The 18,919-nt window shown below is 47.1% G+C and overlaps 1 protein-coding gene and 1 long non-coding RNA gene across 2 annotated transcripts in view; both read left to right on the top strand.

The window, feature by feature from the left end:
* The window catches only part of LOC119176741 (cyclin N-terminal domain-containing protein 1), a 296,811-nt gene that overhangs the window by 121,573 nt on the left and 156,319 nt on the right, over positions 1-18,919 (top strand). The gene's annotated exons all lie outside the window — the stretch shown is intronic.
* On the top strand, positions 2,426-5,759 carry LOC142802783 (uncharacterized). The gene is made up of 3 exons (XR_012893987.1): positions 2,426-2,742; positions 3,715-3,793; positions 5,388-5,759. It is a non-coding gene; the product is annotated as an uncharacterized LOC142802783 (long non-coding RNA).

The following is an 18,919-nucleotide window of genomic DNA, read 5'->3' as shown; positions in this document are numbered from 1 at the left end:
GTGCCATAGACGAAGAGAGCACTTCCGCTTGCAACTTTTTTTTTTCTGATCCTTTGCTTTATCCTCTCCAAGTGAGCCTGCCGAGTCTTTAGCGCATCTTCAATCTTATATTCAGCCTTGACATTTGCCAGAATAATCTTACGCACGTAAACACCGGCTTCCTCCATTTCGGCTTCCAAGTGGCCGATATCCACCATGTCTTCTATCTGTTTATCACTTCCTTTGAGAAGATTAAACTGTAGTCGGTCAAAACTTGGTGAATATTCCACAGCTCACTTATCTAGGGGTGTTCTAGATACAGGAGACTTTCGATGCTGGCGATGGCTTCCGTGACGGTCTTTCGTACTTGATTACGCCTTTCGATTAGGGCCTCCATGATCAGGTCAAGTGTCGGGAAACGTAGAAAAACACTGGCCGGCCACGCACCGAGGCGAAGTAGGCATCTCCGTCCTACCCATCACAAAGCATCGCATGATGAAGCTCCGGGCATGGTCGTCATGTCACGCTCCACGATCTGCATGGGTCACGGGCAGGGTTAGGCCTCGCACATAAGCGTCAACCAACAGCGGCTTCACAAAAATCCTCGAGGCTGTGACTGTGGTCGAAATTTGTGAAGGCCGCTCCGTCACACCTCCGAAGGTCCTTCCTCCCGGGTTTCACGGCACCAAAATGTTGTGGAGAAAAGGTCAAGCCGCCGTGCTCATGGCAAAGCCCACCCATTCACCTCTTCTTTATTGCGAACAGTGATCGAATTCCCCGATGATGATAACGTCGCTCCTCGTCTTCTGCAGAATTTGTAACACTTGCTCTTCGCCAGCCATTGGTGAAGTGCTGCGTTCCTATAAACGTAGGTTCACTGGCCTATTCCGCCCCCGCCCCCCACCCCCCGAAGAAAAAAAAAAAAACAGGGCTGGGAGAAGGGAGGGCTGTAGAGGGGATACGACATGGTACGGAATCGTGTTGGGATCTTTCCAAACAAGCCGCTTCTTCCTTGCAGTCTTTCACACTTTTTGCGTCTTTCAACACTTGCTGTACCTCTTGACAAGAAACTTAGCGCCAACTTCTATGTGAGGAATGTAAGGTAAAAATCTGAAGTGACAGGCAAACGGCCTCTGTCATTTGACATTTTATCTTACAGTCTTCACCTCCCCGTTTTCCCCAATCCACAGACACCTCGAAAACGATGCTTTAGATTGTGCTGCCAGCGTTCTCTTGTTAGTGAAGAGGCCGCTCTGACTACGACTGAAACTGTCGTCCGTACAACCCTCATCGTGAAATGAAGATGAGCTTCCGCCACAGATACCCGGGAGATGAAGCGGATACCTACGAAAACCGCCTCCTATACGCTCGGAAGAGGAGGTCCAGTGGAAAGCGTTAACTCGACAATGCCAATTAACGACAGCATGCTGCAATCAGTGACTCAGGGTTACCAGATTGGGCTATTGATAGCCTAATTGGGCTGCTTTTTGTTCGAGTTGGCGTCGAAATTCATTCTTTGGGTATGTGGCTATTTTTGGGCTACATTGTTATCGACTACACTCTAAGCCAAAAATGGCCAAAATGGGAGCAACGGCTGTTTTTACTCCTTCAGACCGACTGTTACTCTCCGAAAAGACCAAGCGGAACAAGATGGCCGACTTGTTCGAGAATGGGGGAGCAACTGTATTCATCTTAAGTTTGTAAGGGAGCAACGGAAGGAGGAACCGCTGTAAATTCTCTCGTCACGCAACGGTTACTGCCCGGCAGGACACCGCACACAAATATGCATGCCGCCCACATTGATATTCATGGGCCAGATTATTGTTTGTTCTGTGTGCCAAACTTCACCAAACCAAAACAGTGATTTATTTTAGCATCCGTAGATAATAAGATAGCAGCGCTGGCTGAACACAGAAGGCCTGAGAATACAGTACGGCAAATACCTAACACACGCAGCAGCAGAATGGAGAGTTGGCACGTCAAAGCGGACCGAACGCCGAGAGACGTGCAAAACAACGATAAAAAAAAGCCTAGACACGCCGTTCGTCCGCGAAGTAAGGGCGTCAAAGTCGATCAAGCACCGAAACACGTGCATGAGAAGCCTCCCCCCCCCCCCCGCCCAGATATATCGGAGAAGAAAAAAAAAAAAAAAAAGCGGACCCAGACGCGCTTCCCATCAGCCATACACTTAGTAGCACGCTTCACCGTGTAGTTTGAGGGCAGAATGACAAATCTGCGCCATCTGCGCCCGCACGACAAGTGTGGCGCTAGTGTAGCAAACGATGTAAGTTACAAAGTAATTTTTATTCAGTGTTTATGTTGACTAGCTCTAAATAAAAACTACACTCAACTTTTTATATCTATTTATGAGTTTTATTGTACCTCAGTTTTTTTTTATAATTGTATTAGGAGAACACACTGAAATTATTGCGCTGATGCCTGTGCTGCCACTGCTCGACGTTTTTTTTTTTTTTTTTCGGCGCAACTAGGTTCGCGTTCGCACTACTTACTCATTTTCATATGGTCTGTGGTTGGCGAGCACATGGACGTGCGGGCTTGTGAGCTATGTTTTGATCGTGTGTGTGTGTCGCAGATTTGCGTTACTTATTCGTGATGAAGGTTAGTGTATATTTATCTTTATGGAGCGCGAAGTAGTTGTGGATTTTGCTGCTGGGTGGAACAAACGCATCGTAAACACGTCTTCAGCTATCTGCAAGCCTGTTCGCTCGTTGGACAAAGGACTGTGCATGCATCAGCGTGCAGGTGAGTGGCATTTCCAGCAACATTTAATGCTCTTACAAAACATTGTTGAGTGGTTGCGCTATTGAAAGAGAAATGATTTGCTCTTATTCACCGTATCCATTGCTAGCCGTATCGGACTAAATTACCTCTATTACCGCCTGCATACCCTCTTGCTTCCCCTGTCACCACTGCAGTGCCAGTGTACTTTTGCAGTTAAAAGTTCATTTCCGCAACACTACCTCGCTTGAAAAAACATTAGGGCGGGGTTGTAGCTGCATTCATACTGGCACTTTTCTACCATTGGCTTTATGTACTGTTAACGGCTGAGTGTTGGGGCCTTGGGCCACATTTTTTAGAGATGTAAAGTGTATGTAAATCAGTAAGTGAACAAATCATTGTCGCATCACTTCACTGGCATAGCCAGGCGGTTGCGCACAGAATTTTTTTAGGCCGGGCGTAGGGAGCCCAAATTGACGACCATATTCGCTTGCCCGGCCTATTCAGATAAGCGGACCCCCCCCCCCTCCCCGCACGCCTGAAAAAAAAAAAAAAAATCTGCCCACATCACTGCGTCACTTGCTTCACCTCTGCGCTGAACGTACTATTTTATAAGCGCACCATCAAGCGCGCAGTTTACATATAGACAGAACAATTGGAGGAGGAATGACCCAAATCTTTCAGATTTCTTTAGTGATGCAAAACCTTAGCAAAACTGAATATTGTAAAAGGCAATCATTAATGCTGTATGTTCTCGTTAGTGCTGTCATTATTCTGCATCATGAAATCTTTATGCGCTGTGAAAACTTGGCATGCCGTTGAAGTCACATATCGACGTTAATACCAATCGACGAAAATTTCGACAACCTCAATAACGCCGTTTGGGATTTGCCGCATGCACATAATTAGGCTGATTCCCACTTGGCTGTTCTTAACCTGACTTCACTGCTACCAAATTAAACAATATTTGATGCATGTCTTTTACTTTTTTTTCAGGGATATGACACAAATTTGGTTATACTGCAGATAAAGATGCTCCCAACGATGCTAAAGTACAGAAAGCAAGTGAATTTTGGTAAGTGCAGACTTTTTGTACTACGTATATGAAAGCATCGCTTTTTAGGGGCAAACTGTGCATGTGTTGGCCAGAGAATAGTTCATTATGCCACATGGTTACACTGGCACTGACAATTCGACATGGCTCCGCTGGCCCGTGTGTGTGCTCAGACTGTTACCGTTAAGATAAAATAATTATGTTTTCATTGCAGGGATTGCTGTTTGTACTAGAAAGCCAACTGCCAAGATTTGTTTACGCTGCTGCTCCTAAAAGTATGCTTTCCCTATTTACATGGATTTTGGCTTGCACAAAGCATAACACTTGAGCCTAGATTCACAAAGCTGTCCATGCGCAGGCCTTCATAACAGTGTTTCTTGACTTGCCTTTACCCTGTTTTCTGCAGATGTTTCGTGGGTTTAAAAGTGCCACAGCATGTTGACCTCCCCCACTCTGAAATATTCGCGTTCAAAGTTCCGCAAGAGTGGGCTTAACTTTCTTGTGCACCTCTTTGCTAGTCCAAGATACTGAAGTGTTATGCTCTTACTAGAGGTGGCAGTGTTTCTAATGTTTGTATTTCCATCACATTGACCAAGTATGCGATCTTGGCTTGACTGGTAGCACATCCTCAACAAATGTCTTTGTGGCACATGTAGAAGGCAGTACAAAATAAATAGGCAGACATTCACACCGGGAGCTAACTTCTAATAATGCTTTTTTTTTTTTGGAAACCATGGTGTGCTGATTCCAATTTGTCTAACAAGCAGTAACCTGTTTGGCTGTGAACCAACAAGACGTTGAACTAATAAAAGCTTCACATCTTGTTGCTCTCAAATATATATGTATTGGCAAGCTATCTGTGACACTGTCAAACAAAGAATCAGAATATCTGTGCGTGCCTTAAGATATATTGCTTCGTTTACGTATCTCGTGGCTGTGACTCGTCAACCGAGTGAACAAATGCACCCTAGTTTTCTAAATTTAAAGCATTTTTTGAAGGTAGCACTGTCTACATTTATTTGTCTATAGTTTTGTCCAGCCGTTTGCGTCAGGTACAAAAAAATATACTGAAGATTATCATGTAGCCTCTGCAAATGGTTGCTTTCAAGCAGGCTTTGCATGCTTGGCTTGTGCCTACAGGTATTGCACAATTCAAGACGCAGCAGCGTATGATAGAACAGTAGAATCGAGAGCAACTATGTGCACGAGCTAAATAAGTATTTTAACATGAGCGGACAGTACGTGTTATTTGCCACACACATGACCTCATTTAGAATGCCCATTGGTGAATGGGCTCATAGAAATGTCACTCAGCTGTGTATAGGAAACAAGTTAACTGAACCTAAGGGTATCTTCAGCTACTACAAATATGCCTTGTTGAGGTGCTGCACACTTTCTTCCAGAATATTGCTGTCTGAGACATCATGTGAAGAGCGTCTACCACATCAGCATTTATATGGCTTGCCAAGTAACGTTTGGCCGAACCTTCCTTTTTTCACATTTCGTTTTGCAGTAGACATCCTAGAATGTAAGCGCTGCTGCAGTGTGTGTGACTCATTGTTATGAATTGATTCTGGCATGTTTAACCTCACACTTCTATTTTTTTTTCTTGCAGCAATGAGATGCTTCACATATGCCTGCGGTGACGTTCTGCTGCGCTAGCCTGATGAAAACACCAGCTGCGAAACTTGAGTTCTTCAGAATTGGAGAAGTTGCCCTTCTCTCACCAATGATGACACAGACTGCCCTATGCTAGAAATTCAAGATTTTTTTTCCACGGATGACGCAGAAAACCTTTGATGTATTATGGTGTTTGTTTAGTGCTGGCTGTGGTGTGGAGAAGTCTACTTTTACGTGTGGTCAAACGTCGCCTCATAAAAAGAACAATAAAGCTTTTATTTTCCTTTCAATATTGTCCACTTTTTGTGTTAGAAGCACCCAAGCAGTGCTCTTCCAAGGAGCTCTCGCCATGTGTTAAGCGTGTGACAAGCATACTCGAGATAAATACTCATTTCCCCAAGGAGTAACTGGAAGCATGTGCAGTTGGTTTTCAGAGAGTAACTGCGAACACGTGGGAGGAACGGTAAAGAGTAACCGTTGCTCTTAGAAGAGCAACTGGTGGGAGTAATGGTTGGTCGGCAGGGAGCAACTGGTGGGAGTAACTGTTGGTCTGCAGGGAGGAACTGGAGGGAGTAACTGTTCATCCCCCGAAGAAGGAACTGAAAGGAGAGCAACGGTTCCTCCCTCTGCAGTTACTCCTTTTAGGAGAGTAATGGGAGTGGCAATGCAATTGCTCCCTGAAAGGAGCAACCCCTATACCCCTGTTGCTCCGTTTTGGCTTAGAGTGTAGGCAAGAAGTTACGACAATGGTGTTAAGTTAGCGAGAACGTCCATAAATTTAGCGTCTTCTCAGTCATGCTAGCGACAATTCTATCTCTTTGGAGTCTTAGCGACTATTGGGGGCTTTCAAAATTTGAGGTACATTGTTTTAAAGCAGACAAAAAAAAATTAGGAATCTATGAGAACAGTGCAATTATCGGAAGGAGCCTCAATAAATGTGGTCAACGCATAGAGGGTCAAGCTGCTTATGACGCTGCCATCTTTTAGCGTGCGATGTGGCCGTTCTGGGCACTGCTTATGTTCCCGTTAGGGATGAGAAAAGCGGCTCCGCACGGCAGTTGAACAGCTGACGGTTCAGCGCAAACAGGTTGTCTACAGCTGCTCATCGGTTCACCGTGGCGTAGCCAGGAAGTGGCAGCGCAGTCCTACTTCATTCGCCCGAACGGAACTTGATTTACAATATTCTTTAAATAAAAAAAGTAATCTCTGTACGTGCTTCATCAAGTCAAAAACTAAAAAAAAAAACTCAGGAAAAAAATATCACTATATCGTTTAGCGGCTTTTGGCGCAAATTGGCGACTTTTCGGAAGCGGTCATGGCGACTTTGCCCAAAAATAATTAACACTACTGAGTTACAATGGTGGAGAATTTTCGAACAGGGGACCCCAAACGGCTTAAGCACACATGCTGTCCTTTGTAATTTCGGCCTCCTCTGTGGATGCACAAAAAACACAAGGTCCCAAGAACGCGCGCAGGCTGCTTGGGATCCCGCAACCAAAACACTCAGATCTGTTCAACGATCACTACACTATGTAGACTTACGAGAAAGGGGCTTTACGTGTCATCATCCCGAAAACGCGTTCTGAGGGCAAGCGAGCGTCTGCACCTGCACCCCGGCTCCCCTTGATTATTCTGGGACTGAACAAAGGGAGCCTTTAAATGTAGGCCTTAGACAGAAAGTAGGTGAACTGAGAAAAAAAAAGTAGTTTAACTCTAACCGATGTAAAGTACGTGAAAACACGTAAAACCCCGACGTATCGGAACCGGCTTGGTTCCTCCACCAGGGGGGACCATGGCGACCCTGCAGCGGCGTCTTGAAAGCACTCGTGGTAGTAGGGGTTAGAAGATGAGAAAAGGCACCTAATTTCTGCAACCCGGTCCGGAGGAGTGGTTCTTAAGAGAAAGGAAGAGAAAAGTGAGCCCCGTTATTGTCTGCTTCAGTGAGCGACACCACCACAGAGCTCACAAAGGGATGGGGGTAAGGAGGGATAAAAGGGTAGAGGTAAAGGTATAGGAAAGAGGAAGAAGAAGCAACAACAAACTGAGGGGATAGGAGAGACAGGAAAGATGGAAGAACGGTCACTGGAGTCCGAGGACGGGGTACACTTGCGAGAGATGTTGTCGGCGTCTGTAGATGGCGTAGAGCAGGTCCAGTAGGTCAGAGCTGCGCTGTCACCGAAGACAGCCGGCGACAGGAGGTGACGTAGGGCCAGCCCAGTCGGCCAGAGCTACGATGACGCCGAAGGTCGCGAGCGCGCGGAGCGCGCGGGCGCACAACCGGTCGGCACGAAATCCAGGGAGCGTCTCACCCGGACCCGGTCCGGAGCACGGCGCAGTGCCTACTTGTGCGGCGGTTTGCCGTGGAGCGGAGTCCGGGTGCATACACTGGGGCAAGGGTTTCTTTCGAGGGAACAATAAATGTTTTTCGGCCGTTCGCTGTAAATGCCACGACCCAGTAGTAATCTTCTCTTCCAGTTAGTCTCGCTTTGCAGGGTGGTTGTGTGGTTGATATTTATCTTGTCGAACGTCTCACAATATTTGGCGATGGCCCTGCGCTCTTTGTTCAGCTTCAGGACATCCTTGGCGTGTTGTCAGAGTCGTTCCGATAAGTTTTTTTTTTTGTCACGCCAATTTACGAAGAAGGGCCCTCGGCGCATGGGATTTTGTAAACGATGCCGGGAGTCTTGTCACATGTTCTTTTTTTTTTCATACGTGCTCTGTGTTTGTATAACAAAAATGTAACGTTTCTATAGGCCCCCTTCACAAGTCCTATGGGTGTGACGGGGCTGTATTACTAGAATCTTTATGGGAATAATAAAATTTGCTTGATAATTATTAACCTAATAAGCATATAGTTCTGCGGGGAAATAATTATATTAGCGCAAAAAAAGGGCGAAAATAACTGACTTGGGCTATTTTTGGGCTACCTCAAATTTATGCGTTGGGGATATGTATGGGCTATGTCGAAGTCCGATTTGGCGGTTTGAGGCTCAAGCCATCTGGTAAACCTAATTCAGTGTTCCACCGTCCAGCCGACGCGCTCGCCACCCCGTGACCAGCATCTGACGCGGGCACTTCGATGCCGTCGACGACGTCATGCCAGGACAAATTGCCGCCAGCTTACCAGTGTAGTTTGCCAGCGCTTCTACCACTGCCGTCATTGATACGGTCGATGGTTTACCGGATGCCTATCGGGTTGGCAACGTGAGAGTTTGGTTCGCGAACCATAGATCACCGAGGCAGCTTGACAACGACATCGAGCCCAGGTGTATTGCCAACGATTTCATTATGCGCAACTTCGCATTGTTCCTCTGCGGCATGGTTTGCGTCGTTTTGTTTCTGATCTCATTGTTGGGTATTGCCCTGCACGCTGGCATCGTCCGTGGAGAGACGAAGATATGATGAGCGAACTGCTTCAAGATTGGTGCTGTGGCACTATCGTGTATCATTGTGTGTGTGTGTGTGTGTGTGTTTTAAAATCATGCGTACGTAAGCATCTTAAGGGGACAGTTGTACATGTATACCTCTTTTATTCATGCTCCTGTCCCGAATGTATTGAGCGGCGTATATAATGTCTCGCTTAATCATTTGCGTGACTTTGCTCTTACTAACTGTTGTTTAGTTGACTCGCTTACTTTTATCGCTCGCTATTACCATGACGGGTCACTCAAGCAGGAGTCTGCTCGTACTGGTAGAAAAGTTAGGAATTTGCGCAATAAATAAATTAAAAAAAAAGAAGGTGATGCTAGCTTTCCTTCTCACTTTGATTATGACCTTACACAAATGTAATGGTGGTATTTCTGGTTGCTGCATGGTTGAATGTGGTCGACTGTGTGGCTATTCGCTAACCACGGAAAGAGAAGTGAGTAATACCGGTGTCACACGATAACTTTTGATCGTGATCAAGCCTGATCTGGATGGAATTTTCATGATCATGGCTACTTTACACGAGTCGTAGGAGGTATAGCCACTCACAGTAGAAAAATCTGATCCCGATGAAGCCTAATCGCGATCAGTAGTTGATCGTGTTACACGGGTATAAGGAATTTAGAACTTCACTGTCTATGTGAGCTCGGGCCTGGTGTGGCACCCTCTGGCAAGGCCACTGTATACCACAGATGCGCTGCTTGCACCCTCAAAAATATAGCGCTGGTTCAACGGCCTTTTTACATGTGTGAAGCGGTGTTCAGCGAGGGAGTGTTTGTGCCTTTCGCATCCTCATATGATGACGCGGCGGGGAGGGTGACTTGCGGGAAGGAGGGAGGGGAGGTGACGCGCGTGTTGGTCGCGCTAGTGCCTGCCAATGGGCTGCAGAAATTAGGCGTCTTTCCCTGCTTCTAATCACAACCACCATCACCACCAAAAAAAGGTGCGTGGCTAATGTTCTTAAACTTGCTCGGCTTTGTAAATGCCTGAGGCACAGGGGCAGAGCATGGTGGCAGACACCGGCTTCACATGAGAGGAGGTCGGGAGAGGAGGGAAATGTGGTGAGACAAGGGGGAACCTTCCTCCTATCTACTTCTAGACTATTTTTCCACTCCCCCCCCCCCCCCCCCGCTTCCCAAGGCGCTGAGCCGTGCTCCCGCAAGGGCTGCGGAAAAAGACACTGTCTTTTTCCCTTTCCTTCAGCCACACATTCAAGTAGGGACCTCCGCTGCTGGGGCCTGGGTGGCACTACTACATGCGCTACCACGGGCTCCCGACGGGACTGCAGAAATTAGGCGCCTTCTTCTTCGAACACAGCACCGGTCGTCTCGCTCCCGCTCGCTCGTGGATTTCTCGCCGTCAGCTACCGCAAGCAGGAGAGAAGACAATGTCGGCAGGTCACAACGAAGGGTCCGAGGCCGCCGTGTTGCATCCCAGCTCCGTGACACAGGTGGGCGCCTTTCAAAGAAATAACCGCGGACCCACCGCAACGCCATCAAACGAGACCGAAGAAGATCGACCGTGGGAACTTAACCCTCTCTTCTACGCCCTCTCGGTAGCGGCCGTACTTGCTCTACTGCTTGTCGACAAGGTGTTTCCGTGGTTCGTCGTCGACAAAGGTGCAAAGTGGTGGAACGTCTTCCAACCGGTCGTCTGCATTTCAGCTTTCATTACGCTCGTGGTGATTCCGTTTGTTAGCTGGGACACTCAACAAGTGATCGCGGCGTGGCTACACGCCGGCGTGAAGGTCTGCAGGGACGCTGTCACTTCTGTGTTTGATTGCTTCTGTGAATTTACGTCACCTTAAACGATGGTCTTCACTGTGATCCATCCCCGTTTGTGCAGGCAAGTCGCATGGTCGTCCGAGAAATAAATGTTTGATACCCGACATGATTGCATCTCTGGCTTTTCGAACTAGGGTTTCCACAGTGGGCTGCCTGTCAGCCCTCCTAGGTGGAACTCGCCATTGCGTTGTAGTTTAGGGCGCTAGAATGCCGACCGGAGGGTCGTGGGATCCTATCCCGGCCCCATTTTCAATGTATTTTCAAGGCCCGTGTATTTGGATTTTAATGTGCGTAAAGAAGCTCACCTGGTCGAAATTTCCAGAGTCCCCCACTATGGCGTCTCTCTTAAATATGTCGTGTCTTAGTGATGTTAAACCCAATCACTTTTCATTATTGGCTCTATACGGTGACGACTAGATGAACCCTTCCTTTTTAATCGCAGAAAAGCGCCGTTCACAGACCAAAAAAGTGCTCTAGCAGGCACTGACAAGAAACACACGAACGGTGCGAGTGTTGTCTTTCCCATACGCGTGTGGTGGCGCTGTGATACTGTTTCTCATAGATTGCTATAAGTCCACCATTACACTCAACGGCTGCGCAGGGAAGCCACTCGTCGCGCGTTGTCCAGGCGCTAGCGCATCCTACAAAACTTATGCGCTTGCACTGAGCGAGATGGCCCTCTTGAGTGAAACTCTATATGGCTAGATGTTTGTAGCTCATCACGTACGCGGACAAAAGGATGCGTAGAAAAACTTAATAAAAGTCTGTTGAGGAATCGAGGTTCACAATCGCAAGAAGGGAGCTCTGTCCAGTGTCCTTTCTTGTAAATGTGTTGTTTCGCGCCTCTAAGGTGAATACGTTAATTCAACGAGACTCAGTCGATTGAAATGTTAAGTTGATTAGAAGAATGAACCGAAGGTATAATACTTTTAGCGAAGCTGTATAAGGCTATGCTTTGACCAAAAGTGTGTCCGTTTATCGACTCATGTGTACAGAGAATATTGCAACGGAGGCCAATTGCGCCACTACAGCCTTCGTTTGCTTGGTACTTTACAAGTTTGCTTGCTACCCGCGGTACCTTGCAATAAAAAATGACGCAGTTTTTTCTGCATGCTCACGATGTTTTGCTTGCCTGGCAGGAAAGTGCGAACTTTGCTGGGCGTTTAAAAGAAGTTTCGTGCTCGTTTGGTTGACAAATCAGGTCGGCACATTCTGTGCGCCTAATCTATACCCAGATTAGGCGGCCGAAGTGTGTCCGCTCATTCTCTTTCTGCCACGGACGAATGCGAATGCACTCTTGACGGCGAAAGAAAAACGCCGACTTAACGAAACAAGATAGCCCGGAAATGGCACTTTGCGAAGCAGCGGCGACGCCGACAAGGAGTTGCTACTCCGGAGGAGGGGAATAATTAGGGTTAACAGTGGAAGTGCCTCTGACAGGCTGGCCGACGTTCCGATAGGAGGACCCATCTTCTCTCAAAGGCGCCTTGTTATTCTTGGCGTGTTAGTTTTGAGGGTGTTCGTAGTGACCTTATCTTTTGGTGCATGGTGGTTCGTTTCCCTGTTGGTAATCGGCGTCTGAAAAGAAAAAAAAAAGCATAAGTGGAAAGGAGTGCAGCTCTCCCTTCGTTTTAAATTAGGTTGCAATAATACAAAGTGTTCTCTTCTCGGAGGTTAGGGGAAGGGAAGAAGAAAAAGAGAAAAGAGAGAGAGAGAAACCCAGCAAAGTCTGAGCGGTGGCCGCTACTGACACGAAAGAAGGAACGAGCACGACACTTCTTCGAAACCGGCTGACGGGCGTCGCGGCCAGTCACCACAAAGGGTTGCCGAGGATAGCGGCGTAAGCCTATTCTCAAACACCTATGGAATGGAGGCACAACAAGAAGGCAGCTACAGAAAGAGGGGAGAAGTGGGCGGCGTGCCTTTAAATGCCAAGATGTCGACGATAAGCGATACTGGATGGGGTCTGAGGAGCACGCGTTTAATGGGGAAGGCCATTGGCAAAATGTTTTAAGTGCCCCCGTAGGTAGGCTGCTCAGCGGAATTGCTTTAGGAATTTGGCGGCATGTTGGCTAAGAAAAATGGAAGTAGAGATTGCAAAGGAAAAAGAGCAACGACGATAGAAAAAGAAATAAAACAAACGGGGAGGAGAAAAAAAGAAGGTGGCACGTTGGGGTAAACAGCCGAAAAAAAAAAAAAGACGCAGGAAAATTTTTGGGTTGGCAATGACCTTGACGATGTCCGGTATGAGTGGTTTTAGAAGCGAGGAAAGAGTAAAGGAAGCAGTGGTTTGAAGGTTCTAAAAAATAAGAACATGGTATCAATATATAGACGCATGGCGATCTCTATTTAAAATTAAAAGAAAAACATAACTGATAGAGAACATTAATAGTATGATATGTAGAGCAAGCGATGAATTGCAGCTTCCGTTCATAAGCATCAGGCGTTGAACGCATTGCCACAGACAGTACGGAATCAAATGTCAAGCGGCCAACGTCACGAATGATAGGCGTTCAGAAAACGGTGCAATGCCTTCCTAGAAACATACCCGACAACGCAACCATTGACGCGCACATAAAGCGACAGCTAATAAGCAAGCCGTCATACGAGTTCGGCCTAGTCAAGTCAACCCCCCCCCCCTGCAAGTACCAAATATTAAAAAAAATGTGCTCAGATCTCGTCTCTGCCAGCTTCGGGCTTGATCCCATCGAAGAACCGTTGGCTCTGCGTTTCACAGACCCCGTAATAATTATTGCGAAACGGAATCAAGAACTCAACACAGCATAGAAGCTATATGACCAATTAAACCTTATACATACTCTACAGACGCTCTGTCACTCATTAACATGCACGAGTGGATGGCTGATTTTAACTGCACAGTGCTTTGTTCACTCGGGATTATTCGTTTCGTCGAGATGCGCGCATTTTTTTTTTCTTTTTCAGAATAACAGCATTTAATTTATTCTTAACCTCTTGTTGTGATATATGCTCTAATTGATGGGTGGTTAAATGTCGGTGTTTTTACGGTGTTGTGGCCAGGCTTCCGGTTAACAACCTTTTGTTAAAACATTTTGTTGTTCACAGACGTTATGGTTTGTTCGCACGCACCAAAGCTACACCTTCTGCAGACGACGCACGATGGTTTATAGACGGAGGGACTTGTGTGGTCTTATAAGTAGCCTCGCTTCTCAAAAAAAAAAGAAAGCTGCAATATTTTTAAAGTATCTTATAGGCAACGCTCGTTTCTAATCATCGGTCAGGAGTGCACCCGAATGCAGGACTGTCAAACAACCCAAGCATCTAGAGTTTTCAAATTGGGAATCAGAGGTCCTTTAATTGCCATAACTGGACGACAAAAAAAAAATCACAGGAGTTGCCCTCTAAATGCAAGTGCCTCGTGTTTCCGCATATCGCTCGCATCTCAATCGACTGAGCATTAAAACTAACAGAGTGTCTTGTATATTCTCCTAAGACGAGAAGAAGACGAAAGCCACATTTTTTATTGGCTTCTCGAAAAGTAGCATTGAACTTGGCCTGTGGTTTCACGTGCCACAAGCGTCGTCTTTATTTTTCCCTCTTGACGTGCCGCGCACTCTAAAGTTTTGTTCGCCGCCCAAAAAAGCGATCTACCGGGGGCATCACGTGGCGTTTAGTCACTTGACGTCACGCCAAGATTTGTGATGTCATGATGACGCCACAAACGTTTACGATCTGTGACTATGTACGGTGACGTCATGACGCGGGGATTTTACACATCACTCGTGTCCGGTGCCGTGGCATGGTTGCCGCCGACGGCCAAATTTTCGGTTGAAGGAAGCGTCTAAGGTTTTCGACTTGATTATAATTGCCGGATTTTCATGCGGCAAAGCCACAATGCAATGGCGTTTTTGTGTTTTTTTTTTTCATTTTGAGTGGTTCAAATAAAGCTGCACACGCACAAGCGTGCGCTCGAGCTTTGCTGCAGGACGGCCTGCCTGCTTGCGTCCTCGCAATGACTCAGGAAAGGCGCCTAAATAATTAAAAAGTACTGAGATAGGGAGAGAACGCTGAGAAAAACAGAAAGGCAGTGAGGTGCTTATTTTTGCTCTTGGGTCCTGCTCGCCCATGAAAAGATCATCGGGTGGGGAGAAACACTCGATTTTTCGTTCTTCACTCGCATGACGCGCAACAGGCAGAGGCACACTGAAATGGCAATCTGCTTTACCATCCCAGTGCGCGTTTATCTTTTCTTGGTGCTGCGATATCGCCATTAACACTCCGTGACGCCATTGGCCCAGCCTTGGGGCTATATTTTTTAAACAGATGGTGTCTGATACGTGCTCTTCTCTAGTCATTGAAGAAACACAATCACCAGAAGACAAAAAAAGAACACGTTTGTTTTGATAAAAGGTGACGTTCTATCTAGGAAACACGATAAGCCTTGTCGTCTTCGTGTAGAGTGCGGCCTTCTATGTTTGATTCCCATGGCGGAGTAGCAGCCGACGTACTCCGCGAGTGATCACTCGACTCGTGCGTAGAACGCCTCTAAATCCACGATGGGAACACAATCCGCGCTGCCAAGGCAAGTGTGGGGAGCAAGGTAGAAGCGGAGGTCGCTGAGTTGCCCAGAATACCTTGCGTGTGGAATTCTTTATACGCGGTTGTTGGCTGTCACTGGATGTCGTCCACCATCACTGCCGAAAACACGCAACAGCGGAGGCACCCCTAAGCGGGCGAACACCCCGTGCCGTCATTGTGACGGGAGTATAGGGCACGCCGAGTTCCGGTCCACTCTGCCGATTTCGGTGGCGCAACTTTTCATGCTCCGCGGAGCCACTCCCACTCTGAATCCACTCCAACTTCCTCATTGGAACACATGACTCCCGCCCTCACTCTGCCATTGGAACACACGTTCCCCGAAAGGAGCAGAAAAACTTCCTCTGACTCGGCCATTGGAATTCAACATTTGTTGAGTTGCCTTCTGCAGCTGTATTGTATTCCCGATGACTAGGCAGTGGTGGGGGGGGGGGGGGGGATAAGGATTGTAAAGGAGATGGGACGTGGTATATGACCTTCGACGCGTTTGTAGCAGGCTGCATTTTTACAGAGATAAGCGCCTTTTCAAAAAACGTGTTTATTGAAAATGAAACATGGTCCCCACTGCTGAGTCATTCTTGAAGAGGACAAGAGGCCGCTCTACACAAGGCCTGTTTGACTTTCTACAGGAGTGTCTGTCGATCGAGGCGCCCTACTCATGACAGTGGCTTTACATTGTGATTTATTTACTCGCAAGGTTTCGACTGCTGCACCACTCTGTCCAGTGCACTCGAGCGCTTTGCAGCGTTCACGCCCCTTCGACAACCGTTGGAACTGTCGTGTACCTTCATATTCCATCGTGAAATGGAGATGAACAAGCGCCACTCGTGGCCAGGACATGAAGATGCTCCCCGCGAAAACTGGCGTTTGCGTCCGGAAGCAGAAGAGGCCCTCGCTGAAATCCGCGAGATCTTATTCCGGGAACTCGTCAACGCCAACTCAGGACAGCACGCCGCAGCCGGACCACCGCCGTCCGGACGTTGGTCCGGACCACGTTCTCGGGACCCCGTGTCCAACATTGAACGTGGACACCTCGACACCGTCGACGACGTCATGCCTGGACAGACCGTCGCCAGCTTACCGGTGCAGTTTGGCAGCTCTCCTACCGCTGCCGTGATTCTAACCCTCAATGGTTCTCCGGATGCCAGTCCGGTTGGCGACTTTCCACTTTGGCCCACAAACCAGAGCTCACCGAGGGAGCTTTGCGACGACGAAGACGACGTCAGTGAGCCCCGGCACGTCGCCAACGCTTTTGCGTCGCGCGACTTCGCAATGTGCCTCTGCAGCATTGTTTGCTTCCTGCTTTTTCTCATCACATTGGCGGCTGTTGCCCTGTACAGTTTCTTCAGCCGTAGTGAGAAGAAAATGGGATGAGGGAACTGCTTCGAGAACGGTGCTGTGATTGTAGCTGCATTACCATATCCGATGTGTGTCTGTGTGTGCTTTAAAGTCTTACGTCACCATCCTGTAACGAAAGTTGTGCCTGTATATATCTTTTATTTGTGCCCCTGTCATGAACTTGTCTCGAGTGGTTTATGGAACGTCTTCTTCACTGCTTCTTGTTAACTGTAGGCTAGCTCTCTCGTATGTCGGCTTGATTGAGCAGGTGATTGCTCCTAATAAATACGGGGAATGTAAATTTGCATAACAAATAAAAAGAGCACGATGTTTCCTTTTCTTCTCTTTTTGGTTGTGAGTTGACTGAAGTGTAAAGGCAGCATTTCTAGTTGCTGCATGGTAAAATGTGCTCGGCTGTACGGGTCTTCGTTAACCATCGACAGTCAGGTACAGAAAGGAATTTTGTTACGTTCTGGTCGTCACGTCGAATTGGGCCGGCCAATAGAGCCAAAGGATGCATTGTGAAAAGTTGCTTGACAGAATTAGTAAACAACTCGTATAGAGGAACTAAAAGGTTAATGCGATAGAGCAGCAGCTGAGTGTCTTCAGTCGTAACCAGAAACAGATAAGTTAACGAAGAAAAAAAGAGATGAAAGACGAGACTGTTCCTCTTAGGTTTTAGTGCTGTACGAAGTATGTCGTTGCCAAAAAAAAATAAAAGAAAAAATGGCATTATTTCAGCTTTTTTTTCTTGCTCATTAAGGTGTAAGTTCCAGGAACTGTTACAATGTGTGATGCCTACTACTTTTGCTATTCTAGGCTCATAGTGCTCAGTCAAGTTGCAGACAAACGAACAGACAAAAGGGACCCAGTTTGCAGAGAAATATTCACAGGATGTAGGATAGGACGCGAGTAGCGAGTTAACATTCTTTTGACACGCAGGTGCAACCTTCAGCGTATTAGTAATTACTCTCTTTGACAAAAGTTATAAGGCGCGTATTTACAAACTAACCTTATCCTGATGTGATGTTTTCCCCCCTCACGTTTATGTACACTCTTTGTACGCGTGTTGTAAAATCCCAGAAGTTGTAGCTGGGTGAAAGATGAGTACAATATTTATCTGTGAATACTGAACTCCTTCGTTTATGAAACGCACTGAACACACGAATTGGGTTAGGAAAATGTGAGAAACAAACAACGTTTATTGTGAATATACGGGCCTCAATCTTATAGCGCTCACTACCAGTTTTATGAAGAGGTTGCCAACGATGTCGGATACTTTTCTGGTGTCCACATTACGGCGTGCTTCAAATCACAAGCCCTCGTGCTTATCGAGGCTGATCCAACAGCTTTATACTAAAGAGACGCAGGCAAGCGGTAAGGCTAAAACACTGTTTGGCGAACAAGGCGACGAGTAAAAATCCAACGCATTTGATAATTCTCTAGCGCGGCATATGTTCCGATGTCACCTCGTCACGGCGTCCTATGAAGGTGGAGGTTTCACCCTGTCGGTTACTTCAGCTAGCTGAGGTTCGAGTTGTCCGCAGCTTTATTCGTAACAAGAGCCATGTCTATATAGCACAAATGAATCCCAACAGATGCATCACAGCATCGATATTCATCGTGTGCGTATTTTTTTTCCATAGCAGCTAGTTCAGTGGCTTAGGCTAACGTACCCGCGCAAACAACTCGTAGACAAGGCAGCTTTAGTTTCACGAAACTATGCAAATAATATACCTGCATATCGTATATCATTCAACGTTACGCGCTCGCATCAAAAGCAGCTTGTTCGTGGAGCCGGTCAGACAGAAAAAAATGTATATTGTGACATATGACACATGCTGCATAATATGCTCGTTTCATTTGCGACAAACCACCAGTTAAATGCTGCTGTTTGGCTACGATTGCCCCGCCGCGGTGGTCTAGTGGCTAAGGTACTCGGCTGCTGACCCGCAGGGCGCGGGTTCGAATCCCGGCTGCGGCGGCTGCATTTCCGATGGAGGCGGAAATGTTGTAGGCCCGTGTGCTCAGATTTGGGTGCACGTTAAAGAACCCCAGTTGGTCAAAATTTCTGGAGCCCTCCACTACGGTGTCTCTCATAATCATATCGTGGTTTTGGGACGTTAAACCCCACAAATCAATCAAATGTTTGGCTACGATTTCCACTGATGGCCGTCTGACATATCGTACAAATTTACCAGACATGCGTGATGCAGTTTAGGAACCAGCCCGACACCACTAGACATCGGAGCAGGACCAGAACATACTCTGCTCGCTTGACGGCTTGTATGCAACGCTGCTTTCAATCTTATTGATACGACTTAGAAGGCACAACGGAGACGGTTACGTCCTCCTTAATTTCTACATACTGTAACACGATTACGCGGCAGTTCCGTCAATGCCC

This window comes from Rhipicephalus microplus, chromosome 3, assembly GCF_043290135.1.
Source record: "Rhipicephalus microplus isolate Deutch F79 chromosome 3, USDA_Rmic, whole genome shotgun sequence".
Lineage (NCBI taxonomy): Eukaryota > Metazoa > Arthropoda > Arachnida > Ixodida > Ixodidae > Rhipicephalus > Rhipicephalus microplus.
This window is presented reverse-complemented; position numbering and strand designations above follow the sequence as displayed.